General features: G+C 46.6%; 1 long non-coding RNA gene and 1 pseudogene across 1 annotated transcript; one reads left to right on the forward strand and one right to left on the reverse strand.

Moving 5' to 3' along the window:
- The first annotated feature begins 13,084 nt into the window (after positions 1-13,084).
- LOC129083846 (uncharacterized) lies at positions 13,085-18,999 on the forward strand. The gene is made up of 3 exons (XR_008530508.1): positions 13,085-13,234; positions 18,089-18,228; positions 18,621-18,999. It is a non-coding gene; the product is annotated as an uncharacterized LOC129083846 (long non-coding RNA).
- Positions 13,832-19,700, reverse strand: LOC129083841 (zinc-alpha-2-glycoprotein-like; annotated as a pseudogene).
- Positions 19,701-19,919: the final 219 nt, after the last annotated feature.

Genomic DNA, 19,919 nt, shown 5'->3' on the forward strand with positions numbered 1-19,919 from the left:
CTGGACTTTGAGCCCCACCCAGGTGAGGTGAATGCACAGGCCAGTGAGAGTCCAGGACGGGCTCCCGTCCTGGCAGTGAGAAAACAGGGTACGCAGGAGGCCAGCCAGGACGGATGTTGTGTTCAGCGAGTCTGCAGATGGTCTGCCAATGGAGGGCTGAGGCAGGTCATCTGGGGACTGGGGCCTTGTTGTTGTTCCATCTGTGTCATTCGATCCTTCTGTTGGCAGCAGCATGTGATTACCGAACTAGTTCCATGGCGTGATGTGGCCTGTTCTTCTCCTGCCCAGTTCCGAGTCTGGGTTTTCCAGGCTCTCCACTGATTCTAGAATGCATGGGCAAATAAGTTTATTTTCTGCTTATGGTCGGAATAGGAATCTGTTCCAGCAACTGGTTTAAGATGCAACTGCTACTGAAATTGGGCATGGACTGTTTTTAAGCAACGGTTGCTTGGGGAAATGGAAGAAGGAGATCCAGTACTGGTTCTGGAATCATGTGGGAGCTAAAAACAGTGAAAATACAGATATCTTGCAGGCTGTGATCAGCAGTGGAGAGTCAAACAGCTGACTGTGTCATCTCTTTTGGTCAACTAAAGTAAAATGTTTAGTGAAGTCAAATGTTTAGGTCCCAAGAGGCTGGTACCGCAGAATAGTGTGAAGGACCTGCAGAAGTCAAGAAAAAAGCTGGGATGGTTGAATTTATAAACGCTGAAAGAAAGCTTAAAAAAAAGGACAGTAAACTCAAAAGCAAAATTTACCAAATCAAAGTCTGAAAACCAGGGAATTTCTATGAGAGAGAAGAGGAATTCTTTTTTCTTCTAGTTGCGTGGATGAAACAGATATAACTCTGATAATGCCTCATGATTAAAACCTAAGAACAAAAAACAAGGTTTCAGAACTCATTCACAGACTTCGGGTCAAGACGGCATCATAGACAGACATGGCTCAACTCTTGGCAAAACCACATCAAAATAACAACTAAATTTTAAAACAACCATCACTCCGAACCTTGAGAAATTGAGTTGAATAGAAATCTGACAGCTGCAGAATGAGAGAAGCCACAATCATCCAGACTATTAGGCGGGCCAAAGATGTGGAATGGACTGGTCACACACCCACGGGCGGTGGATAAAAATTTGGGAGGGATATCTTGGGAGCGAGGAGTCCCAGCCCCACACCAGGCCCCACACCCCAGAGCTCTAGTGCCAAGAAGGTAAGTCCCCACAACTTCTGGCTGCAAAAACAGCAGGGATTGAGTCAGTGGAAGAAACTTCTAGAGCCCCAAGCAGTTCCTCTTAAAGAATCCCACATGAACTCACCCTTTTGATGCTCTTCCTCCGAGCTCCAGCACTGGGGTAGCAGCTTGAAAGGAACCAGAGGTATTGAGGAAGAAACTAAAGTATCTTGCATCAAAGCAAGCAGAGGCCATTGTCCCTTTTCTAGACCCTCCCCCCGCAGAGCTGGCAAGCTGGTACCACATCGGAGACTCCAACAACCTGACTAACACTGTGTGACCCACCTTGGAGGTCCCCAGAGACTCTGCCCCACCCAAATTATGGGCCCACCCAAGCTGCTATTCCATATGAGGGGCTGATCTTGGCTCCTAAATCCTATCAAACAACAAACAGCTGTCTTCAGTGAGCCCTAGCAGCAGGCAGATTAGATTGACAGCTTGGCTTTGCCAGGGAATCTCCAAGCCTAGCACAAGTAGCAGCCATCTCAGATTGCTTTAAAGCTCAGGAGGGTAGCCCCAGGAAAAACAGAGGTGGGGGCTGCCAGGGCCAGCACCACCAGGGAAACCCCAGGCCAGCATACTCAGTGGACAGCTACAGCCCACATCAGAGAACCACCACCGTGCCCCTGCAGAGCTGATTGTTCACGGAGAGCAGAAATTGGGGGTCTGTGGTCATAGGCAGTCCTTGCAGCTGACTGGCCTGGGTAGATCCCTCTCATTGATCTGCCAACAACAACCAAGACTCAACTACAGGAGGAGGGTGTACTCAGCCCACGCAAAGGGCACACCTTGAGTATCCAGCTTGGGTGATGGCGGTGGCTGTGCCACTGGACCCTACAGGACACCAAGGCACGCAGTCAAAGCAGCTCTCCCTAGTAGAAAGCAAACACAGGGAGGCTGCCAAAATGAGGAGACAAAGAAACAAGGCCCAAATGAAAGAACAGATCTAAACTCTAGAAAAACAGCTAGACGAAATGGAGATAGGCAATCTCTCAGACGCAGAGTTCAAAACACTGCTTATAAGGATGCTCGAGGAACTTAGTGAGGACCTCAACAGCATAAAAAAGATCCAGTCAGAAATGAAGGATACACTAATTGAAATAAAGAACAGTTTACAGGGAAATAACAGTGGAGTGGATGAAGCTGACAATTAATTGAATGATTTGGAATGTAAGGAAGCAAAAACAACCAATCACAACAACAAGAAGAAAAAAAGAAGCCACGAAAATGAGGATGGTATAAGGAGCCTCTGGTACAACTTCAAGAGGTCCAACATTCACATCACAGAGGTTCCAGAAGTGGAAGAGACAGAGCAAGAAATTGGAAATCTATCTGAAAAAAGCAGTGAAATAAAACTTCCTTAATTTGGTGAAGGAAATAGATATGCAAGTCCAGGAAGCACAGAGAGTCCCAAACCAGATGGATGCAAAGAGGCCCACTCCAAGACACTATGATTGATATGCCAAAGGGTAAAGATAAAGAATCTTAAAAGCAGCAAGAGAAAAGAAGTTAGTTGACTATAGGGGAGTTCCCGTTGACTGTCAGATGATTTCTCTAATAGAAACTTTGCAGGCTAGGAGGGATTGGCATGAAACAGTCTAAGTCATGAAAAGCAGTGGCCCAGGATCAAGACCGCTCTACACAGCAAAGCTATTATTTAGAATCGAAGGGCAGATAAAGAGCTTCCAAGACAAGAAAGAACTAGAGGAGTTCATCATCACCCAACCATTATTATAGGAAATGTTCAAGGGACTTATTTAAGAAAAAGAAGATGATCAAAACTAAGAACAGTAAAATGGCAAAGAATATATATCTATCAACAATTGAATCTAAAGGACAAATCAAGCGAACAAGAAGGACAGAGACAGAATCATGGACACGGAGAACGTTTTGATGGCTGCTAGATAGGAGGGCCGTGGAGGATAATGGGTGAAGAGGTGAAGGGATTAAGAAGTGCAATAGGTAGTTACAGACTAGCCGTGGGGATGTAAAGTAGAGTATAGGAAAAGCAGTAGGCAAAGGACTTCTATGCATGATCCATGGACATGCACAATGGTGCAGGGGTTGCCTGAGGGAGTGGGCGGTGCTAGGTGGAGAGATGCAAAAGGGGAAAAATCAGGACAACTGTAATAGCATAATCAATAAAATATAATGTAAAAAAGAAAAAAAAAGAACTCAACCACAAAAGGCTTCAAACATCTAGTGGCCAAGTGTGATCAAGACAGTCCTACAAATCTTGTAGGATTGGTACTAATGGTGGATGCCGACAGAAGCTTCATTGGAGAGGGAACTCAAGTGTGGCTTGGCATCAGGTAAGGCTTCATGAGAGATGTCGTTGAACAGGATATTGAACAGGGACAGAATTTCTGTTGACAGCAGGGACAAATTTTAGAAGGACAGCGATGGTGTTTGCTATGTTCATTTTTCTGTCCCTTATAACTTAGCGCAGTGCCTGGCAGAAAAGAGACAATCAATAAACACTTATAAAAATAAGCGAATGGATAAACGAGCAGAGATGAAAAAGAAACAATACCAGATCTATCCGAGGGTCATTGAGGACAATTAGGTGGAAACAGAGTTTAGGTAAAAGATTGGGGGGTAGGGAAGGTGGGGCTATTGGGTCCTTTGATGCTGGTGCTGCTCAGGGGCAGTGGTCTCTGCCTGAGCAAGATGGCTGCTGCCACGTGGGGGATGAGTCAGCACCGAGATCCCACCAGCTACTCTCTCAGTTCTCTCCCCAAAGCCTCCTTCCCCAGTCTCTCCTCAGGTGTCTGTAGCTCACTTCGCCCCCTCCTTTGCCGGAGACTAGGGTAAGTGGCTGCACATAAAAATTTGTGCGTTGGCCCTTTAAACAGTTCTTTGCGTGTCCAGCTGCCTGTCTCTAGCAGAGAGCAACCCTGCCGCTTTTTGCAGCTGGCTGTTATCTGTGTACCTTTTGGGCTCTGGTGCTGTGGGCTAGAGATCCCCACTTTTGGTTTAGACTCCACTCTTCTCAGGGGGATCCAACTGGCCGTTTCAATATCCTTCTGGTGCTGCTACCCATGGGTGCCCCTGCTGCCTTCTCAGGCCTGTACCTCACTCCTTGCCAGTTAGATTGCGCTAAAACCGATTCTTCTGTCTCCAAGGTTACAAGGCTCCTCTCTTGCTATTGTTCAGTTGTTTGTTCCAGGTGATTTCTCCACAATTTAGTTGTAATTCCAGGTTGGTCCTGGGAGGAGGTCAGTGTAACTTCCACTCACTCCTCTGCCATCTTGATTTTTCTGTGTATTTTCTTTTAGAATAATTTTAAGTGCATGAGTTAAAACACATAGGATAGAGAGGAAATCAATTACCTGGAAATGTGAGCCTTTCCTCATGCCCTAGCAGGCCAACCGGCTGTTGGCAGCTCCTCTGCCCCCTTAACAGAGCAACATGCTATTTTAAAGAGACTGGAATTGTTAAGAAGAAGATAATTTGTGGTGACGAGGCCCTCCTGGGGGGAGCATCCAGAAATCACAGGTGATGTTGGTCCTGCCTGCAGGGGAATCTCTTGGTGATTTTAGCTGGGATGCGGGCAGAAGGCGACCATCCATGGACCCGCATTTGGTTCTCTGGACGGCTGCATCCTCCCTGATGTGACCAGTCAATGCTTATGTCCCGATCCGAAATTCAGGTTGGATCCCTGTCAGGACATTGTGATCTTCCCCTCTCAGGTGCCTCATACCCTCTTGCTCAGGAGCAATCTTTTTCTCTTCCTGGAAAGCTGTCTTAGGCTCTCACTCCTCAGGAAATCTGAAGCCCTCCAGGAAGTTTCTCTGGGTGTGTAAGTGGCTCTGTGTCCTCCCCTTCTCCCCAGCACCTGTCCAGGACCCTGGTCTTCTGAGGGCTCCTCCCTCTCAGGCAGGCGGGCCCCAGTCCTCCTGTCACATGTGGGGTGTGTTCTCACATTGCCATCTACGTTGGCCCTGGCCTGTTCATGTGGACTCTGGGTTTTCCCATTGATCTGAGATTTTTCTCCTGACATGTATTTTATTGATTCTTTCCAGGGTCATACTGCTTTGAAATATTAATTGCTACCTTGTGGCCTCTTGACTCTCTAGATTTTGTTCCCTGCAGACCTCCTGATGGTCAGGAAGGACTTATTTTGCCCTAGAGGAGGGAAATGTGGATTTCACATAGACTAAAGCTATTTCTCAGCTTTAATTTTGAAATTGGATTGAAGTAGCATACCACAATAAAAAACTATCGTCCTTAAATTTAGGCCTTCAAGAAAGGTAAGAGAGTCAGCTCAGCATTCTGAAGGTTGGGAATGATTTCCTACAGTAGCTAAGCTTGGAGGGTTGAATTTGGAGTAATCCCAAGTCGGATGTGATCAGTGCTCCAAAGGAGATCAATAGTTGCACACCCAACATAAAGCACCTATTCTGACAGTTTGTGAATGTGATGAATTCTAAACTTGCACAGTCTAGCTTACATTTCTTCATCCTAAGATTTTGTATGCCAAAATAAACAGCCTCGCTTCTTCGTTTAAGAATGCATGCTGGCTCTTCTCAAGCTCCAGCAGGCTTTCACTCTTCCTCACTAACCTTTCAAGCCCCCTATAAAGTGGGGGGCCAGGTTTCCTTCTAGAATCATCCCTCCAGTTAACCTGCCTTCACATCTGTCTCCTGGCATTGCTGTTTCTCTCCCTGAGGGTCAGACAGGTACATCCAGACAGTAGAAGGAAGGAAGCAACAGAAGTTCCATCTGTGTGGCCCCTGCCCTGCCGTGGCTGTGTTCCCTGGACAAGTTCTCTTGCAGCTCTGGGTCTTGGTTTTGTTCAACTGTACAGTAAGGGTTTTTAAAATTCTGATTCTTTAAGTTCTGCTTAGCCTGAGCCCAGAGGCTCCCTGAATGCCTCTAGAAGAGTGTGAGCTGAGTTAGGTGAGAACCTCGAACACCCATTCCTACTGTACCCTGGGAATTCCAGCTTCATCAGGGGCCCTTCTGCTATCAGTCCCATCAGCGCCACCCCTCCATTTTGCCCCACACCCAGCCCTTGCTTCCACACACAGCATTCTGGGTCTCTGGGGGGACTTCAGGATGCTGAGGAAGCAGTAGGAACAGCAAGAGAGGCACCATTGTGTTTATGGTTCCTGGCTGGAAGGCTCTCATTTCCTCAGGTCCAGGAGCTTGGAGCGTACTCCTTAGAGATAGCCAGATGTCGTTCTGGGAATGGCTGGGCTTTGAGCCCCACCCAGGTGAGGTGAATGCACAGGCCAGTGAGAGTCCAGGACGGGCTCCCGTCCTGGCAGTGAGAAAACAGGGTACGCAGGAGGCCAGCCAGGACGGATGTTGTGTTCAGCGAGTCTGCAGATGGTCTGCCAATGGAGGGCTGAGGCAGGTCATCTGGGGACTGGGGCCTTGTTGTTGTTCCATCTGTGTCATTCGATCCTTCTGTTGGCAGCAGCATGTGATTACCGAACTAGTTCCATGGCGTGATGTGGCCTGTTCTTCTCCTGCCCAGTTCCGAGTCTGGGTTTTCCAGGCTCTCCACTGATTCTAGAATGCATGGGCAAATAAGTTTATTTTCTGCTTATGGTCGGAATAGGAATCTGTTCCAGCAACTGGTTTAAGATGCAACTGCTACCGAAATTGGGCATGGACTGTTTTTAAGCAACAGTCACCCAGGGAAATGAAGGGATGAGAACCTGGGTTGGTTGTGTGACCATATTGGAGCTGAAGGCAGTGAACATACGGATATCTTGGGGGAGATTCTTACAGGCCTTGATATGTAGTGGAGGGTCAAACAGCTGATTTAGTTACGTCTCGTCGCCCACTAAAATATAATGCTCATTGAAGGCAAAATTTTAGTTTCCATAAGTCTGCTACTTATAGGAAAGCGTGAAGGAGGTGAGAATTCAGGGACTATATCTGGGAGGTTTGACTCTACAAGTGTGGAAAGGTTAAAGAAAAAGACAGTAAGTTGAAAGTCAGAAATTATCGATTCAAAGCAGTCTAAAAACCAAGCTATTTCCATGATAGTGCAGAAAGAATACATCGTCTCTTCTTCTGGTTGCAAGGATAAAACAGATGAAACTACATTAAGTTTTCAACCATGCCTAATGGTTAAAAACTAGGAACAAAAACAAAGTTAATCACAATAGTCTAAAAGTTTAATAACCACGTGTAATCAAGATATCTCTATAAATCTTGCAATTAGTGGGTGTCCACAAGAGCATCGTTAGAGAAGTTAAGTGTGAAATGGCATTGGGAATGGCTTCATGGGAGATGTTGTGGTTGAGCGGATTGTGGAACGGCAATGGAATTTCTGTTGCCAGCAGGTGGGAGATTTCATAAGGACAGCGATAAGGTGTGTGTGTGTGTTATGTTCATTTCTCTGTCCCTAATGCTTAGGCTGGTGTCTGGGAGAAAGAAGACCATGAATAAACACTTACAAATATAGATCAATGGGTAAGTGAGCAAAGACCAAAGTGGACAGCATCAGGGAGTCATTGAGGCCAGTTTAGAGGAAATAGTGATCAGGAGGAAGGTTGAGGGGATGGGTCGATGTGGGGATATATATTCAAAAGGGATATTAGAGTCAAATTCTGGAGTACCCCCTCCCACACAATGAACATGCAATGTCTTCCACTGAATGAAACACATTCCACTATGGCATCTTTTTTCTCACAGCCTCTATTCTCTGCATATCCCATCCCTCTAGTTCAACATTTCTTAGCATTTGGTGCCATCTACTCTTTTGCCAAGACAAATTTTTTCCCTTAAGTTTTAGAAATTATTTATTCTTTTACTTTTTTCTTTCAAGATAACTTTTGTGTACGGATGGACTGGAGAAGGTCATGCTAAGTGAAATAGTCAGAAGAAGACAAGTATCATATGATCTTACCCATTGGTGGAACGTAATGGACAAACTGAACTAACAAGTGGAACAGAGACAGACTTGTAGATAAAGAGAAGGCTGACAACTCTGGAGATGGAGTGGTGGGGTGGAAGGATTGAGGAAAAAAGGAAAAATAAAGAGAAAGAACGCATGGACGCAGACAACAGTGTGGGTGGTTGCCAGCAGGAGGGCAATGCATGGAAGTGAAAGGGAGTATAGGGGGGAGAACTGGTAATCGGAAAAACTAAGGTAAAATAAATATGAAAACAAGATTGTTTTCATGCATTAAATAGAACACAGACTAAAGAGAGGCCAGCTATATGGGAACACAGGCCTTTCCGTGTACCCTTGGGGGCTGGTGGGCTGTTTGCAGAGGGGCACCTGATACAGAGCCCCATGCTATCCTAAAGCAACTGAGGAATTGTTAAGAAGGAGGTAATTCGTGGCAAGAGGACATTCCTAGGGTGGGGCTTTTCCTGAAATTGCACTGGAAATTGTCCTATGGAACCCGAGCAAGAACTGAAATATTGATCCGACTCTCTAGACTGTGCAAGAAATCCAAGATTCTCTAGTGGGTGTCTATGAGGCATCTCTGGTTCATCTATGGCCTTGCCATGACATCCCCTTTAGGGTCACCTCCCAGGACAGGTAGTGGGAAGAGACACACCTTAGCGGTTAGCATTCTCATGAGATATCAGTCCCCATTCGAGGACGGTCAAGAGAAAAGAAACACGGTCCTTTTAAAATGTCACAATGTCCTTAAAGAGTGTTAGCTGGCATGGAATCTGAGAAAAGCATACCTCTGAGATGATGTTTTTATTTTTAAAATAAGGTGAAAAGTTGGGAAGACATCAGCACTTTAAAAACACAGTAAGATCTATGTCATACATAGAGGACCAAGGGTGAAACTCAGGCTCAGGTGCAGGCAGATATGAACAGGTAGTCGGGATGATATTTTCAAAAAGCAAGGGTATACAGAACGTAAGAACAAAAGGTAAATCCATCTGGAGACAGTAAAAAGCTGAAAGAACACAGAAGAAATTGTTCAGTTTCTTCATTTTCTTTTTCATTTCATGAAGAATGAAACACAAAAGTGAGAAACCCTGAAAGTGGAGCAGGAGCTACGGGCTGAAATCTGCCAGCGGCCATCGCCAGTGGGGCGGGGATGGTTCCCAATGTGAAAGGAAACCTAGACTTCTGCTTGGAGGAGAGTGAGGTGAGGATGTTTTCACTTCTGTTCTCTTGGAAAACCACTCCTTCAGCAACAGTGAGAATGAAGGAACGAAACACAAACTCCACTTGAAAAAGTAAGCTCGAGGACATGTGTGGCCCTGAGATACACTACCTGAAGATGCAGAGTAAGTGAAGAGGGTCAAGAGGAGAGGGGGCCGCGGCGCCTCACTCTTCAGTTCGTAGCCTGTCATTTCCTCCCCGCGTTCTACCTGGCAACTCATTTCCAGGTGCCATCCACATCCATGCTCCTGTTCCTGAATTTGGAGCAGGGACCTTGGCTAGATCTCTCCAGAAAAAATACCTCCCTTCTCTTGGGGGGGTGAAAAGTCGGACTTCTTGTTATACAGACTGTCAAACAACACTTTCTCGTCCTGTGTTCAGTCCCTCGCCTAATGCCGCGTCCTGTGATGTCTGCGTGGCCAACGCAAGGCTCTTTCCAGTGCTTTTGATGCCAGTTGGGTGGTCCCTCCACAGAGGGCTGTCCTCTGCTCTGCCGAGCACGAGGGAGGCTGGATGGGAGGCTAAAGGTGCATGAGGGCTCTGGAGTCAGGAGCGCTGTTGAGCCTCTATCCCAGGTTCCAAAAGAGAAGTACCAGAGTCCAGATTCCAAATACCAGATTCCAGACTAAAGGTAGGTGACTTGGTGACTAACAATAACCTATCTAAGTTGGGACACTAAAGCCTGACCAACCTGGAGGCCAATGCCCATTTATTCCTAGGCATTTAACTCCTTTTGGAGCTATTGTGCCCGCCCCGCCACAATATTCCTCAATTCTTTGTTGTTGAGCCCCTAAGAGGTGGTTCTGCAACTCTTCCTTTTAATTGCGAGCAACTTAAAGTTTTTACCAATGAAGACCTTTTGGGAGGGGCGGTGCTGGGCTAAAGTTAGACAGCCAGTATCTGTTGCTTGTCATCCAATGATGTCAGTGTCTGTTGCTTGTCATCCAACGATGTTGGTGGACACAATTCTGCAAGACTGCAGGGGCTGCGAAGGCAGCTGTGTGCACCAATCCTCATGCCTCAGCCCACGTGGTAAGTCTGAAGTGACAAGAAAACGTGGGAAACAGAACACAGAAGATGAGATGACAGCAATCCATTTAGCTGGCTCTGGAATGGCAGTGTATTTAAGTAGGTTACTTTCCCACATTAAAATCCGATGTTCAGGACCTAATTCTTCATTCTGTGGAATCCTTCAGAAGGCACACTCTTATCTCAAAAGGCCTTTACGGTTTTTCAATGTGGAAGATAAGTGGCAGCCCAGAGCCAAGAAAGCTCTCAGGAGCAACGTTTTGGGCTAAACTGTGTCCGCCTCCCACTTGCACGTTGAAGCCCTAACCCCCCAGCACCTCAGAATGTGATCTGTCAAAATTAGTCACAGCATGGAGATCTCGTAACTCACGGCGGACAGAGAGAGAGGAGGGCAGCAGGTGTCTATCACCACAGCGTTTGAGGCTGCTCACCCTGACTCATTTGCCTAGCGGGGAGAGAACCTACTAGCAGCTGGCATGTCAAAGAGAGGCTCATCTCCCATAAACAGCCAAGGGTCTGCAACGTGAGGATGTGTATGAATTGGGAAAGTTACTGCCTAAAGAAAACAAGAGGGATCTTGGGTCGTCTGAGGCTGGTCATGTGGTGTTTCCTTTCTAGTTATGATGAACTTCATCTTCCTACCTGGAGAGAGGAAAATAAAATGAAGTGAAATAAAAGGCAGCGAAACACATGATAGAAGGAGCAGCATGTTGCGGGGAGGAGGCATCTCGTGAGGCTGTCTAGGAGCCTTCCCTCTTCTGCATTCTGGGACAGCTAGCGGCAGGAGGGGCAGGAGGGGCAGGAGGGGCAGGAGGGGCAGGAGGGGCAGAAGGAGGCATCTGCCAGCCTGGCTGTAGGGAAAAGTTTAGTTTGGGCTGCCTGGTGTTCTTTCCAGTCTCTGCAAGCTTTCAGTTGAAGAATGATCCATGGTGGTTATTAACCTCCCAAGTAGAAAGAATTGCCACTTCCGGAGGCTCTCCTGCTTTTGGAGATAGTGATCTAGCCATCTCGGCTTCATCAGATTCAATGGGAGCCTAAGGGTCCTGACACTCAAGCAGGAGGAGACCCTGCCCAAGTGCGCCCGGCCAGCTGCACCTTTGCTGTTAGACCTCAAGGGGCGCTTTCAGCAGCTAGTTTCTCTGCTCATCCTCCAATCCACTGTACTCATTACTACCTGGTTAATATTCCTGGATCACAAATGTGATCATGTCACGCTACTGTCAAAAAGCCTTTCACTGTGGCCCTGCTCTGGTAGCTCGGTAGGCTGGAGCACCGTCTCATATGCGAGAAGGTTGTCGTTTGGATCCCTGGTCAGGGCACATACCTAGGTTGTGGATTCGATCCTGGGTCAGAGCCCATAACACAGGCAAGCAAGCAATGTTCCTCTCTCACATCCCTGTTTCTCTCTCTCTCCTCCCTCCCTTTCTCTCTCTCTCGCAAATCAATAAATGTATCCTCGGGTGAGGAGTGAAGAAAAGACTTCAACTGTCACTAAGGATAAATATCCGAACCTTAGCGCATATTAACCAAATGTCCCCAGTTTGACCCCCAAAACACTTGTGACCTTATCACTGTGTGAAATGATATACTTCTGGTTCCTTTCTTTCTTAATAAACATCTATCTCAGTGTCTTATAACTGAGAGATTTTCAGGAAACATTGATTGAATAAAGAAATGGATGGATGCATTCTCCAAAACTTAAAAAGGAGCAAAGGAAAAAGTCTGAATTGGGATGCAGAAATTGGCAAATTTCATTTCCGTGTCTTCCCCATCTTTTTTCCCCCACCCCTACCCATCTTTGATTTCTTCTCTTTTATATGTCTTCCCTTTCATGTGGAAAGGAACAAAAAAGTGGAATTGGGATGGGTGGTCTGGAATTGCTTTTCACATCCTTAGATAAGGTGGAAACAGGCTTTACTCAAATTTCTTCCTTGAAACCTTTGCTCATATATTTTCTAAAGAATTATTTTATTCTCATTCAGGATAGTGGGGAAGGGGTGGTGGAGAGAGAGAGCAAGTGAGAGAGACATCGATCAGCTGCCTCCGGCATGCACCCCCACCAAGGATTGATCCCACAACCTGGGCATGTGCCTTGACCAGCAGTTGAACCAGGGACCCCGTGTTTACAGGGCTACACCCCAACCAACCGAGCCACGCTGGCCAGGGCCTCCCTGATATCTTCATCTGAAAGAAGTCTCAGCACGAAAAGAGTATATGTCGGAGGCGGTGATCACGGCAGTGGTCACGGGAGGAGGGGAGATTGGAGCTGTACCTTGACAATGGGTATTATTTCCATTGGCAGAAGTGAGGTCACCTCCAGCATAAAACGGATACCCACTACGTAATTCTTCACTGAGTCCATCAGTGAATGAGCAAAGGAAAGAGAGAGAAAACGCTAACTATGCCTGATGACCAATAAGGCTATTTAGCTGAAAGAGCAGGTTCTAGCAGCAAACAAGGTTAATTATCTTTATTTACTGGTTGACTTGAGAGAGAGAGAGGAAGGGCGTGTGTGTGTGTGTGTGTGTGTGTGTGTGTGTGTAGGGAGAGAGAAACGTTGATTTGTTGTTCCACTGCTTTACGCATTCATTGTTTGATTTTTGCATGTGCTCTGACCAGAGATCCAACCCACAACCTTGGCATAGGGAGCTAATGCTCTAACCAACTGAGCTATTTAGCCAGCGATAAGAACAAAGTTAAAAAGCAGCGTTCAGTCAAAATGACAACGGATTGGCAAAGAATGTCTTACGCTCCTATATCCAGCATGTTTCCCGCTTAGTTCAGAGTACTTCATCCCTCCAGTCTAGCTGCTAAACTACCCCCAGAAGAATCCTTCAAAGAGAGACAAGCTAGTTGTAAGAGACTGAGGAATTTTGAAGGTAATTTGTGGCACCAAGGCTTAAAAACTGTCACATCTACGATCTCTGTTCTGGTCTTCTCATTTTTTGTTTTTTTGTTTTTTGGGGTTTTTTTGCTTTGACCTGTGCATAGCGGCAGGTGACTCAGTGAGACTCTCTCTCTCTCTCTCTCTCAATCAAATGAATCTGGGAGGAGTCTGAGAACCTCCAGCGGATTCTTGCTCCCCTGGGAGTGCATCCTGGAGGGATGGAACCTCCCAAATAAGCTGTGGTTGTGTGTGGCCCCAAGGCCAACGTGGTGTGGAATTGGTGGAGTAGCTGGAGTGGAGGGCAGCGTCACAGGGACGCAAGCAGATGCCAGAAAAACTGAGGTAGAGAAGAGGCTTCAGATTGTACTAAAGAGGCTGCAGAGTTCTGTGACCTTACAAGCGGGGCGGACCTCAGCAGTGAGCACCTGAACAATGCTCAAGGTACCGGGTGGTCCTGCCACGGTAGAGTGGGGGCCCGTGGTCAAGATGGCCAGGACATATTGCTTCCCGTGGATACCACGAATTTCAGATGATTCAAGTGCTTGGGGGCCGCGTGAATGATAGACCCTCTGCTGACATTTCTACAACATTTAACAGCTGAGCAATCTGATTTATTTTGAACATTGACTAGTTGATTAGTGTTGCTACGCCTTCGCAGCCTAGATAATGGGTTCGGGGGGCGGGGGGAGTGCAGCAGTGAGTCAGCACAGTGCCCGGCATTCAAGCCTTGTGTCTCCAAATTCAGCACCTCTGTTCCCTCATGCCTCTCTGGGCCTTGCTGATGGCGATGTCAGTCACTGTGGAGATCATGCCTCTGCTGTCCCAAGGGAGGGGCGGCTCCTGGCCTCCAGACGCCGAGGCGCCTGCAGCCCCTCATTCCTGCCCCTCATTCCATGGGACAGTGAGGGGCTGGGCCACGCTGCTGTGTTGCACGTGGCAGGTGTAGGGGCCTCTGTCCGAAGAGGGGACTTTCACTGTCACCCAGGAGTGGTATGTGCCATTTTCACTAAGCACAATGTCTCCCCATTCATCAGTCTCCACTGGGCTGCCTGCCTGAGTCCAGTACATGCTGACTGGTCGTGGGTAGAAGTTGTAGGCCAGGCACTTGAGAGTCCTGCTGTTTCCTGGGCCCACCTGGCTGGTGATTGACACAGAGGGAGTGTCTGTGGAGAGACAAAGCATGGAGGTGAGGGTCTGGAGGTGATGTTTCCCTGCTGAGTGCCTCCCCAGGCAAACTTCGAGGAGATCGGGGAAGCCGAGGCTTTCCTTGAGCTTTCCCTGTGGGACAATGGAATGTCTGTGGCCCCTTTCTTGCCTCCCAGCAGCCACCCTGCCCACGCACTGCGTATCGACTTCTGATGCAGAGAAACTGTGGGCTTTGGGGTGCCTGTCTCCTGCAGCCTGAGCCCTGCCCCTTAGATCTGCCTGCTGCTCTGCCACGGAGACCCCTCCCTCCTCCCCCCGACGTGGCCCTCTTTCCCATTGTTTCTCACTAAAGTGAAACAGTCCTGCTCACACTTACTCATCTTCACCCTTCCTGGGCAGACATTGTACGCACCACAGCCAAGCCAGGAGGCATATCATACAGAGAAATGACTGCAGGATTTGCCTGAAATGTTCCCCTGAGCTCCTGGCTTGGGATTAGCTTGGTGTTTCTGAGCTCAGTGTGGGGAAGCAGGACAGAGAGAGCACTTGGTACCTTTATGGTCCAGGATTTTCTTGGTGCATTGCAGGTAGTTCTGCAACGTCTGGGGCAGTCCTTTCTGGGTAGGGTTTGGCCCACTGCACAGAGCCTTCCATTTCCCACTTTGGCTTGGTTTTCAGAGGTTCTGGATTCAGGGGTATCCAAACTGGTATTTCCGTGTTAGACTTGATATAGGTTGTCTATCATAGGCAATCATCCAGAATGCCCCGCAGTAGCTGTTATTCCTGAGTTCACAACCAATGTTTTCCTGCATGATGTGGTTTCTCCATCTACCCGGACACCCCAGAAATCTGTCAATCTGGCCAATAATTCTTACTTTTACACAGTTTGCAACCTAATAGGTAGACGTGGTTTTGAAATCTGAACATTCTACCCCTTTTATCTTGGCAATTGGGTTATTAGCTAGTCATAGAGCAGGCAGAGAGAGGGAAACTTAGCATGCTTTAGTGTTTTAGGCCAGTCTGAGATGAGATGCTACCTAGCCAGAGGACTTCAGAGAGCTACAGACTGGGGACAGATCTTCTAGCCCCATGCAGCTTCTCTTTAAATAACTTTGTTTCACTATAGTGTGAGGTCTTAGGAACTGGACACAAGCACATGGAAGTGTGTTGACCAGTTAAATAAAAATTATTTGTAGTTTAAAAAAGATTGTGCAGTCTGTCCTTTTTTCTCATTCTACGTGGACTTGATGTCCCCAATTGAGTCAACATAAGTTGATCAGTTCTTCCCTCTATTGTGGTGTTCGATATGTTCATTAGAAATCTTTAATACTTGTCTCCTTTCCCAACTGGCAACACCTCTTCAAAATTGACCTACTGAGGAAAGGGGGACCAAACCACTTTATTTTGATTATAAAAGTAGGTGTTTACCCAATATTGATTAGTGCTATTGGTACAGGCTCTGATCTCAACCTACTGGGGCTCAAATCCTAGGTCTGTCTTCACCCTTACCTGCCTGTTGCATAACCTTCAGCCAATAACCTGTTTTGCTTCAATATTCTCATTTCTAAAATGGCATTGGCAACTGCACTGTGTTAGAGTGTTATTGTGATCATTGCATGCATTAATACATGTGTCTGGCACATAGCGGTCAGTAAATGTCAAGTCTTATTATTTCCTGATACCCTTGTATTCATCTCTTTATTCTCTTTACTCCTGGTTACTCACATCAACATTTCTGTTCCAGTCAATTAAACTTTGTTCCGGTGTCCTTCCTGGACACCGGTGCCATTCCCTTTCCTACTTCTGAGCACAACTCAGGCTGTTTTCTCGCAAGGGCTTCCCATTCCACACTCTTCAGACTTCTGAGTAACCTTTCTCTTCTTTTGGAAACTTTCAGTTTCATGTAACTTCTTGGGTATATTTATACTCAGAAACACATCTTTTGACACTTGCCCTATACTAACTTTAAAATCACCAGTTAGCCAGGCCTGCGATTGTCTGGCTTGGAGGTTAGGCAGTGTGGTTCAGGAGAAAGAATGTTGGGCTGGGAAACATAAGAAATAGTCTCTGTGCTCCACTTTGCCCTGGCTCCTCACACCTCAAGTCCAGATGACCCCTCCACCCAAGTCTCCTCCTTATGAACAGGAGGGTCTTTATGATTTTATGCACCTTTGACAGTTTGTAGTTTTCAATTCAATCCTTCCTGAGCTGCTAGTATGAGCCATGGTTCATACTAGGCACTTTCTCTCAATCATTCAGCATATTCATTGCCTGTCTTATATTATGGGGCTCCAAGGGAGATCAAGAGAGGCTATGTTCTAGCTTTCACAGAACTTGCCTAGATAAATTTTATGGAATGTCTTGGAGGCAGGACTCGATGCTCCAATCTTTGCAGATTCAGACCAGATAATTAAGTACATGTTCACTGTCAAACAGCCGGTAAAAGGCAGAGTCAGCACCTGAACACTGGTCAAAATGATGCCAAGGTTAGCTCACTCCCCATCCAGCATCCCCTGCATGGGGATAAGTCTGAGACCTTCTAAAAGTGGGATTGACCTCAGACAGGTGGGGGCATGGAGCTGAGAGGTCAGATGTACCTCAGGAAGGTCTGATATTGCCTTGACTGGTGTGGCTTAGTTGGTTGGAGCAACGTTCTGTAAACTGAAAGGTTGTGCATTCAATCCCCGGTGGGAGTGCATACAGGAGGCAACTGATTGATGTTTCTCTCTCACATCGATGTTTCTTTCCCTCTGTCTCTCTCAAACCAGTTAAAAAGTGGTGACAATAAAAAAATAATACAAAGGGCTCACAGGCTCACACTGACTTCACTTGATGTGAGATTAAGGCCTGGGAGTGAGGATGGGGAAAGTAATGGTGAAGGAGGAAAAAACAGGTAAGTTGTGGGGCAGAAAGGTCTGTGGGATGCAGAAATGTCTGTGAATCTCTGAATGTGCTGCTGGCTTCCCTTATGGCATGAGAGTATTTCTAGCCTGCAGATGCCTTTACACTCACAATTGCAAGGCTTCCTCTTTAGCTGTGACCTTCCACCCCAGCTGCCTGTAAGCCACTGACCTCTGTCCTTGTAAGAGTCCATGATGTCTTTCAGATTCTTCAGAAAGAAGTCCCCCCTGGCCTTCTGATGTTACTTTCTTCCTCCCAGTTCTCCATTTCTTCCACTTGTCTCCGCAGGCCCCAGGGCTCAGCCTTTCTGCTTTCACTATCACAGTGGAAGAAGGCCTGGTCATTGAGGTAGCCAGTGGCCTGAAAACTGGGGAAGCCTGGTTTGGGCCTAGACAGCCCTATGGAATGGAAGGCCAGAGAATAGGGCCCTGCAAAAGAGAAGAAGAGATTCAGATGTTGGGTCCACACAAGGGAGTCCCAATATGGGACAACAGAGGACAAGGAAGGGAGATCTGGTCACTGGGCTTCTCCCTTCCCAGCGCTCTCCACCATGATCTCAGCCACATACTATTGGAAGCTTGCTTGAGAGAATGGGTCCTAATTCTATTCTAGGGATATTTCAGAGACTATTTTGTTTCCTCTCTTGGCACACCAAAAAATTGATATTTCTCAGCCTTCTTGTAGGTGTATTGGGACCATGACTGAGTTCTGTCAAAAAGGAATGTGAGGGGAAGTGATGCCTTCCTTCTGGTGAGAGGCTTGAAAGCTTGTTTGAACCCTTTGTCTCTCTTCTATTTAGGTGAGGACTCTGGAGGCCACAGGATGAAGCAGAAGAGACCGAAAATGCACACCGCCTGGATCCTTGAGTCACCATGGAGCACAAAAAAGTTGCCTGATCTGTATTCATCTTTACATGAGCAAGAAATAAACATTTGCTCAGTTAAGTCACTAAAAACTTCCCTTGTTACTGAAGCATTATCTAGTTCAACATGATAAATATATTCAGTTAGAAAGTGTAGGAAGTGTAGGAAGAAGAATTGACTAGAAACCTCAGAAAGTGACTTACGATTGGATCAATATAAGGTAAGAACATGATGGAGTTCAGATAAGCCGGTGCTGTCCCTGCTCCTTTTTAAGAAGAGCCCCTGCGATTTTGTGTGAGTAAGGGAGTGGTAGATGGTTGGAGCATTTTCATAATTAATTTCAAAATGTATTCCCGATATAACTCTCATGGGTATTACTAATGTTAGAGGTCATATAGCAGATTTCCAGTTCCAGTACTGAAGTTAATATCGTTAGTTTCTAAATGTGATTATCTTTTCACTCAGTAGACATCAGGGAAGCAGGTCCTACTTCATAATGTGAGTGAGCCTCCTCTAATCAGTTGAAGACCACAAGAGAAAAGACTGAAGTGTCCAAAAGAAGAAATTCTGCCTCCAGACTACCTTTGGACTTAAGACTGCAACGTCATCTCTTCTCTAGGTCTCCAGTGTGCTGATCAACCCTGCAGATTTCAGACTTCCCAACCCACAATGCTGTGAGCCATATCCTTAAAATGAATCTCTCTTTCTGTACATATATATGTCATTCATTCTGTTTCTCTAAAGAACCCTGACTAAATTACATTTCGGTGGAGAATGTAACAATCTAAATATGATCAATTGTTATAGAACATATATCTGACAGTTTGTGAATGTAATAAATTCTAAACTTGCACAGTTTAGCTTATATCATCATGAAATTTTGTATGCCAAAAAACAAACAAAGGAACAAACAAAAAAACACCTCATTACTCTGTTGTGAAATTGACCCTAGTTCTGCCCAACCTCCATCTGGCTTCTTTCCCAATCACTAGCCTTCCAGGCCCTCTGTCATAGTGTCTAACTGTGGAGTGAGGGAATGGCTTTGTTCCTAGAAGCATTCTTCCGTTCATATGCCTTTACAAGAGCTCTTTGGAGTTGCTGTCTTTCTTCCCGAGAATCAGAGGTATACGTCCAACTACTGGAGAAGGAGAGAGGAACGAAAAGTTCCAGCTGTGTGGCCCCCGCCCTGTCCTGGCTCTGACCCTGGTCAGGTCACTTCACTTGTCTAAGTCTTAGTTTTGTTCATTTGCCTACTAAAAATTTTTAGTTCTAACTTTTTAAGGTCTTATTTAACATGGGTCGAGAGGCTCTCTAAATCCTTCTAGAAATATGTGAGCTGAGTTAGCAGGCAGCCAAGAACATTCCTTTGTATTGGACATTGGGAATCCAGGTTTCATCTGGGTCCCTCTCCCAGCCCGTCTATCCTGTTCATTACCTCCCCTCTGTTCTTCTCCATACCCAACCCTTGCCTCCCAACTTAGCACCTTGGGTTTCTCGGGGGACTGTAGGACCCAGAACAAGCAGGAGGGACAGCAGGAAAGGCAACATCGTGCTCACTGTGTCTGGGTGGAAGGTTCTGGACTTCCCATGTCCTGGAGCTGACTACTTGGAGGGAATGCCAAGTGTAGTTTTGGGAATGGCTTGGCTTTGACCCCTTCCCTGTGAGGTGCAAGGATGGGCTCCTCTCCTGACTGTAACAAAACAGGATACATGGGCCAGGCTGGGTGGGTGATTTTCTCAGCAAGTCTACAGACAGTCTGCCACTGG

The sequence above is a fragment of the Pteronotus mesoamericanus genome, unplaced genomic scaffold (assembly GCF_021234165.1).
Source record: "Pteronotus mesoamericanus isolate MK-2021 breed Mesoamerican mustached bat unplaced genomic scaffold, CSHL_Meso_final scaffold_167, whole genome shotgun sequence".
NCBI lineage: Eukaryota > Metazoa > Chordata > Mammalia > Chiroptera > Mormoopidae > Pteronotus > Pteronotus mesoamericanus.